The following is a 9,175-nucleotide window of genomic DNA, read 5'->3' on the forward strand; positions in this document are numbered from 1 at the left end:
GGCTCCTCACCTTCAATAGCATTCACCTGTGCTGCACAGCTGCAGCCCATTAGGGATCAATTAGGGATTAATTAGGCCAGCCCAAATCACCACCAACTGTGTGCCTACATGTCCCCAAACCAGACAAGCCCACAATCCTCAGGGGCTCCTCCACAGCCTGTCCTTTCCAACCCTTCCATGAGCTTTGTTGCTCCTCTCTGGATGCATCGAGGACCTTCACACCCAATCTGGGAGGCCAGAGCTGCACACAGCACTCGAGGTGAGGCCCCACCAAGCTGGGCTCAGCAAGATCAGCTCTTGTGCTGGACTGGCTGAGCTGGTTTTAATCCCCCCGGAATGGAGTTTGCCCTCCTGGCTGGCAGGCACCCCCAGGCCCCTGTCTGCAGGCTGCTCTCTACCCTCTCCCAGTTCACACCAGTGCCTCGTGTCACTCATCCCAGAGGCAGAATTGGCCTGGGGTGACTTCATGATGCTCCTATCCCCATTCTTCTGTTTAGCCCAGAGATAGGTTTTGCACCTTGAAAGCTGGTTCTGAGTGAAGAGGGGGGAAGAAGAAGCATGGAGTTTGTTTCCACAAACTGCAATCATTCCTTTACGTTCCTGCTCCTGTGTTTGCAGATGGACAGATGGCAGGACAGAGCTCTCCTTTGCTTTTAGTTGGTTTTTAATTAGCTGAGGCAAAGAACTTCCCTGGACTGGTTTCTCTTTTTTTTTTTTTTTTTTTCTAAGGAAAAAGAAAAAGGATATATATATATATAATTTCTATATAAACCGAGGCAAAGAACTTCCCTGGACTGGTTTCTCCTTTTTTTTTTTTTTTAGGAAAAAGAAAAAGGACATATATATATATATAATTTCTATATAAACCTACTCTAGACTAAAAACCCAGAAGAACACTGACAACTCACACCTATAGCCCACCAGACCAGACCTAAACCACAACATTTCCATCACTGAAGGGGCTAATAAGAGACTAAATCAGCCCGCAGAGGGAACTTTCTGAGTTTCATGGTCTCTTTTAAAATGACAAAAGATTTTATTGTTTAATATTATCCCATTTTGGGATAATGTACTAATAAATGCTTTACCTATTAAAGAAACAGGTTTCTTCCACTTTTCTTCAAAGAAATCTTTTTCCCGAACCAATTAGGGAGGGGACCACTTGAATTTACTTACCAGAGGAAACCTCTTCAGAGGTTTTCTCCAAAATTTACCCAAAACCAAGACAAGAATCCAGCATTTGGACTTGCTAAATTCCATCCCATTGATATTTGTCCAATTCCCCAGTCTATCTGGATCCCTCTGCAATATGTCTCATCTTTCAAGAGAGTCAACTGCACATCCCAGTTTGGCATCAGCTGCAAACTTGCATTCAAATCCTGCATTTGGATCACTGATAATGGAATGGAACTGAAGTGGCCCTGGAACTGGGCCCTCAGGAACACCACTGGTGGCTGCTCATCAGCCTCATAGAGCTTCATTTCTTTTCTCAACATATAGAGATAAATAATATATGGATAAATCCAAAGATTCACATCTGTATACGTGTGTGGCATTTTGTTTCACCATCTGTGTTATTGAAATACCCAGTAAATATATCAGAATGTAATAAATTTCCCCAGAATAATAACCTCAACCTGATTTTCAACCTGAGAATTGCCTCTGCTTCTGAAGGTTCACCAAAAAATATGACAGAGTTTTGAAAGCTTAACGTATTGGAATGCAAAGACTTTCTAGTAAGGTTCTTGAAACCACTCCAGATTTTATTTATTTATAGGTTAAAGAAAAGGTGAAAATCAGCTCATGAGTCAAACTATGTAAAATGAATGGGTTGTCCTTGACTAGTTTTTATATATCAAAAGACAGACAAGATTTTCATCCCAGATGTGAAAGTTGGGAACAAGACATGCTAAGAAGACACAAAGTATTCCTGACAGTAAGGCCAAACTGAAATCTCCCTGCCAGTCCAACAAGCTCTGCAACGTTAAATAAATTTTAAATTATTTTTATCTATATCAGCTGAACAAAAAATCAGATAGTCACAAAACTTAATTTCCACATATCTGCTAAATTTTTATGATATAAAGATATGATCTAAAGGTATGATATAAAGATAACTATCTTTATCTAAGTGTTTTTTTAAACTGAAAAGCAGCTTCAAGAAATGAAAAGGCACTGCAAACACAGAGCAATATTTATTAATGTTTAAAATACAGTTTATAGTCCTACTTTCTCTGAGATCTACACAACCTATGTAACAAAATATTTTGAGCCTTCAGTGAAAAAAATTCATGTAAAAAAACCTTTAAATTCAAAAGCCCAAATTTCAATTAGGATTTGTTTTATGCTGGTTTTTTTCCTCTAATTTCAGTTTTCCAGATTTCTTTGTTCCCTGTGAATTTTGATGCTCTATGGTTCTATAAATAGTTTCTTTCTAACATGACAGTTGAACAGAGGTTTCTTCAATAAATGCAGTTTTATCAAGCCTTCAAAGAGAAGCTATTCTTGCCCTGCAGTTTCAGGGTGTTTACAAAAACACATTTCCCAAGTAATGTCCTACATCAGGCAAGAAAGAATCCTTCACATGCCAACATGCAGACAGTTGCTCAAGGATATATCAGCCAGCCAGGATCCTGCATGTCTGACTGGCACAGCACTTGCTTTAAATGTAAATAAATCCAAACTAGGTCCAGCACACAATCTTATTCAGCTGGGACACATCTAGGGAATGGCTGGCAGAGGTGGGGGCTCTTTTTCTCCCTAAGTGTCAGCCAGTGACAGATCTCAATGACACCCCACGCTATTTTTCTACAGGGAGTACCAAGAAGCAGAAAGACACAGACTTCCTACAAATCTTGACATGCCTAACCGTCCCAGGGTATCACATCAGCCCCTTTAGGTTATTTCGATTTGATCTACATATCCATGAAAATAAAAATCAATGTGCCCAATGGTCTAGTAAAACATTCACCCTATCCTGTGCCGCCGTTTCCTCTCTGCAAAGTCCAGGCATAAAAGGCACAGTGACCCTTGGAGCTGTGCCACTGGGAGCACATCCATCCCAGCAAAGGATGGCATGCTCAGCCAGGTCTAATTTATTAACAGGTCTTGCCCCGGACTCTTCTGGGATGGCCTAGGCCTGGTTAGAGTGAATGCTGTAAATACTTGCAGGTGTTTTTACAGGAGCCACATAGAAAGACAGTAAGTGGAATTTTTTTGAGGTTCTTGACAGCAAATATTTATATGAATATATTCCTTTATATGAATATATATTCCTTTATTTATGAATATATTTTTACAAATAGATTCCTTTTTTAATATAATTTTGTCACATCATAGAGGCTTCAATTTACCAACAAAAAATGTCAGAACATTTCAATGTTTGAGACAAAAATATTGATTGATACAAGGAGAAAATCCTTCAGTACTGAATATTAGATCCTCCCTATTATTCACCATATGGGGCCCTGGTTTCAAAGTGAAAGCAGTGCTGCTGAAAGCAGCAAGTATTTTCTTCTATTACAACACTGAAGTTGGGCAAGATTTACAGATTTTAAAGAGGAAACAAGGCATAGAAAACACAAAAAAACACATAAAAACACATAAAAGAGACAAAAAAAAAAACACATAAAAGGGAGCCAACAATGCTGAAGATGAGCAAAATATCCACCTGACATAGTGCAGACACACTCTACTCCTTGTTGGAGACAGCTAAAGCAGCCCTCCAAAATGCAACTTGCTCCCTACAGCACCAGAGAAAACTTGGAGCTACCCAGAATATACTGTGCAAATAAAAACAAAATAAACATTGTTCTTTTGGTGGGGAACCAATAGAAGAATAGATAGGCATGGCTCAAACCTGAGACAAAATTTTAGCTTTCACTAATTTTAAATCCATATAAACCAGGTCTGGATTTAGGTCTGGAAAGCAAATGTTATACACTGCATATAATCCCTGTTTTCTTTGCATATTTTGAAGTATCAAAGTTTTTAAAAATGCAAATCTTCATCACCATTTAACATATTTAATACCGTAGGTATTGAGATGTAATGGTAATTTCGTGACTAGTTGAAAAGTTGGTATTTCCTTCCTATCAGTTTAAATATCAAATGTGAGCTATAACATAATAGAGGTTGTTGTAGTGTGGATTATTTACTATATGAGAACTAATGAAACCAAACTATACCACAGATACACCAATATTATCCAAAAGACATGCATTAGCCTATATAAAAGAAGGGTTAGTGCAGATGCAGAGCACCTTTCCTGCACATTTGTAAGTTTTTATTCATTTACAGATGTGCCACCACCATGTATTTCAGCTGCAATTGGCTGACTAACCTCTGTACTGCAGCTCAATTCAGAATCCTTCCAGCCCTCCAATGAATGGAGAAAAAGGAGGAGGAAAAAAAAAAAATAAAGGTTTGAATAAGTTGAAAGAACCAGAAAATTCAACAATGTGTCACAAATAGAGAGGTCATTATGCCTGGATAAGCCAGGATATTAACAGTTGCAGAAAGTGAAACACTACCCACAACTTAGCAGTCAATGAGCCCTGCTCAGAACCAGTGATCTGCTGTACAACAAGGGTGGCATTTTACAGTTCAGTGAGAAATGGAACAGACCCTTGATATCTTCATTTGTCCTTTTGCTGTGCATATTTCACAGTGCAACGATTTAGGGTCCATAACGTGTCACTTGTTATAACTACAGAGTTTACTTGAAATATGTATGCACAGAAAAAAAAAAGTTCAGTGAACTGCAAAGATTGCAACAAATCCATATTCTTTGGGTCAATATAAAGTTTTACTCCAAGTCTGAAACAATGTTGGTTAAACATACCAAAAGTGCAGTCTGAACTATTTTTGCTTCGAACGCAAAATTTACTACAACATTTACAACATGTGATTTACTTTTTAAAAAGCATGTTACACACCAGATATTATTATAATTTCACATTCAAATGCAACATTCACTACAGAATTAGATCATTTAAACCTTGGCTACAGGTCAACAGCTCAAAAGAATATTTTAATTAAATCCCATTTTAAAGTAAGAATGGCTATAGTAATAATACAATTAAAGTGTTTAGTCGTCAACATTTTATTACACTGACTACAAGGTGAGAAAAATTAAGAATGAAGGGAATTATTTTTATAAAGGACACTGTCAGTGATATTTCAATCCTTCTTAAAAAGTTGTAGGAGAAAATGCCATTAACATCTATTCTAGACTGGGAATAATGGTGGGTATTTCCATATTCATATTTCTAAGAACGTTTTCTGCTTGTGAATTTTTTCTGCACATCCATAAACAACCATTCTGAACCACTGATTAAGAGGTGACATTAAGAAAATGTCAGTCTGAGAAGACAGTTCCTTATTTCTAAGAAACATTTGCTGTACACATACGCCTGGAAATGTTTCAGACAACACTACGCTACAGAAGAGCAAGGGATAAAAACAAGCATAATTGAAGTTTACTGTGGACTGTAGAATGCCAGAAAAACATTATTTTGTTCAATTAAGCATGAAAATATATGTTTCAGCAGCATATCCAAGAACTGGACTGCATGATTGTACAAGTGCTGATAAAGATTTGTATCTAAACTTTCCCAGGTATTCTGGGAAAGTTATTATTCTGCTACCAGAGGCCAGGAATGAAAACATTCTAAGTTTATCCTTAATTGTTGGTTTGACCAAAAGAAGGAAATACTGAAAACCATAAAAATGCCAGTTTCATGCGTTTTCCATCTAAAAATATTTTAGGTGGATTCAAAGGAGCTTTCAGACTGCCCTGTGTTGATGTAATTCAACTTCTGAAGGTTCCATGTTCAATTTCAGCTTCCTGTTACATGCTTTGTATACATTGCTTTTCATAACTCCATAGATAAAGGTTTTCCTGCAAGAAAAAAAAAGACAGGTGAACTTCAATTAAGCAGAATATAAAGATGAAAAGGGAGACCTTGAAGTAATTGTGGGGGGGAAAAGCTTTTAAATATTAGAATTTTCATTACTCAAAGCCTATTGGTCATATCATACCCAAGTCTCATATGGACAACATAGCAGGAGAATAAAATCAGACATTGCATTTTGGAACCATAAAAAGAGCTGTATTACCAGATGAACTCTTCCAAAGACAAATTTATAAAATAAATCATCTACTAAAATGAGCTTAAGTCACTTTGCCAATAGCACTAGATACTTCAGTAAATGCTTACCTTTTTTTCCCCTAAGTAAAAACAAGAAGAAAAAGAAAAAAAGAAATTGTACTTAGGTAATTTCAAAAAAGCTATCAATATTCAGATTTGATAGGACTATTGTAAACTTATCCAGTTTGCTTTACGTGTTTCAAGAGTACTGTGAATGTTCCTCTTAAACTGCAGGGAAAATGTAACTAAAGCTGGTACATTTAGAAAGCTCATACACTGAGCTTTCAGGAGTGGACTCTGGATGGTCAGTTATGTGAGGTCAACAAGGAGAATGTTTCCATTTAGGTGTATCAGGACAAAAGATTTAACAGCAGAAATAAACAATTTGGAGTTTAACTAAAATCTGCAAATCACTCAGACACACAGCTTGCTGTGCACACACATCACACACACCCAGAACAAGCTGTTTGTCCTGTAATTCTTGGCAGGTATCAAACTCCAAATAATGGTTAGCGTAACCAGGCTCAAGCAGCTAATTGGGCAAATACTCCTCGTGCTGAGTGATGCTCCCAGCATCAGCACCTCCCTTCAGATGGATCCCCCAGCACGAGGAGCTCACATGGAGCAGGGAACTTGGCAATATGTTCCTGCACCCCAGGAGTGGGGAAAGGTTCTGGTGCTGCCAGACCTTTGACTTGAACTTGCTAGGGCTGATTTGGCATCCAGAGACTGGCTACATTCATCAGGAGGTGAAGCTTCGCAGCAAAGATAATGTGGTGGAAGCAATTAGTATTCACAACATCAATAATAGCCCTTCAGCATCTGACTGTGGGCTAAGCAAGGCTTTAATAATGTCTGGTATGTAACATGCTTTTTAACAAGTAAATCACAAAATTATTTTGATTTTATGTTGAAATATCACCTGGTTTTCATAATGAATTTTTTTTTTTTTACATGGACTCCAGTTTTATTGTATTCCAAGGCTTTTACAGGCTTTCAAAGAGGTTAAATACATTTGTTTTCAATTAAAGTGCATGATAAAGTGGCAAAAGCCAGGTTTCTCCTTTTCTTCAAGAGTTCACTTGAAGTTCTTCACATTTGCAATTTATGGCATCCGATTCTGCTACATCGTTCAGCAAGAAGTCAAGAAGAGGACAGCAGTGGTAATTTCTGTCCCACTCCCATCTCCCCAACAGGGTGCCTGCCAAGAAATAAAATTATTATTCTATGCTAGCTGACAACTTGGCATGCAGGACCCTGTCTTGACCCTTCCCCCTAGAATTTGGATCTCAGCTCTCATTCGAATTCACTCCCTCTGCTGTCAGTCAAGAGAACAGCCAGCAATGCTCCCTGGTTGGCCAGTAATTCTCCCTGTTTGGCCAGCAATTCTCCCTTCTTGGTGAGCAATTTTCCCTTTTTGGCCAGCAATTCTCCCTGTGTGGTCCATTTGGGCAGTCCAGTTCAATGTATGGCAAAGGCCCTGCTCCTGTAAGGTTGTGGTGAGAAATGGGAGAGGAAAAAAAAAAAAAGATATCATTCATGGTGCAAGGAACTTGAGGGGTTTATCTGCTCCAAAGTCCTGTTCAGAGCTGGGACAGCCCTGACTTGAAGCCTCGTTGCTCAGTGGTGAGTTCTTTCAGGCACTGAGAACCTCCAAGGACTGAGGTTCCACAATCCTTTTGGCACCTTGTTTCAATGTTCAATCATCCTTAATGAACACTTTTCATCCTACAATCACTAAAGATTCTCTTCCAAACCTTGTCTTTCACTCCCCCAGCACTGACCTCCGAAGAGCCTCTGGGCTCCTCTCACTATTAAGCTCCCACAGGTATTGCAAGGTTCCATCAGGTGTTCCAAAGCTACTCAATGAAACGTGACAGGAACACAGGGCTGGATTACAGAGGGAGAAAAACCCTTAGAAATGAAATCTAATATTTAATCCTGATTTTGAACAAAAGATATTTGGAATAGAATCCTAGAATCAAGCGAACTCTGTGCTAACTTCAGCCTTCCCTGGGAAAACTTACTGATGTAGGTAATTTACCAGAACATCTGAATAGCTGTAAAGAGGTATTTTAAGTGAATAAAGTTTAAAATCAGATAGGAGTGGGAGCAATTTCAAACAGGTTTGTAGTTTAGGAATTGTCTGATATTCAGCTATGTTTCTATTCCTTATGGTATTTACAGGGCATTCGTTTTACAGGAATTTGCCTGTAAATTCCAGTGCTATTTTTCTGCCATGTCTTTTTCAAGAAAGATTAGATAGAAGTTTTCAGTTCTATCTTTACTTTCCTTATGACTACTTTCTGTCATCACCTCACACTTCCATGGCCACAAGGCTTAGACACCACAATTCCTTCCAAGCACAGTAATGATTTTTGTGTCACTTGCTCAGAGTACAGGGAAAATACCCCAAAGCCCAACAAGGAAAGAGAGAGAGGAGAGGAGAGGGAAGGAGAGGAAAGGGGAAAAGGGAAAAGTTAGTTACGCCAGAAGCATTTTAAGATCATTTTTCCCCGTGATGACTTTTACAATCATCACACTGGCAAAATTATAGAAACCAGAGTTTACTTCATAGCAACTAAACTAAGGAAAATAATTTTTTAATATCTTGTTTCTTCTTAGCCTAAGAAATTATTTTTCCTGCCTAGCATAAACTGCCATGTTATAACATTCAATTCTCTTTTAAATTGAAATTAGTCCAGCCTTTTCAACTTTGAAGAATCCGCTCTGTTACAAGAGAAACAGCCAAAATCCAGCAAGAGTGCAAATACAGTGGAAGTAAAATAATCTCTTCTTCTTGCCGTTCCAAGAGCATTTCAAAAACTACTGTTAAATTTGGTTTGGGGGGCTTAAAATTTTTCAATTAATTTTACAGCTTGTTCAAGACTAGCATCCCATCAATTGCAGGGGAATTCGATGACACAGAACAGTCAAAATTGCAAACAAAGTTGAAAAAGTTTGTCAAATTTGCAAAGAGCAATAAAAATTACACAGATTGTTTCATTGTGCCATGCAAAACT

The sequence above is a fragment of the Passer montanus genome, unplaced genomic scaffold, assembly GCF_014805655.1.
Source record: "Passer montanus isolate IOZ18808 unplaced genomic scaffold, ASM1480565v1 scaffold54, whole genome shotgun sequence".
Taxonomy (NCBI): Eukaryota; Metazoa; Chordata; class Aves; order Passeriformes; family Passeridae; genus Passer; species Passer montanus.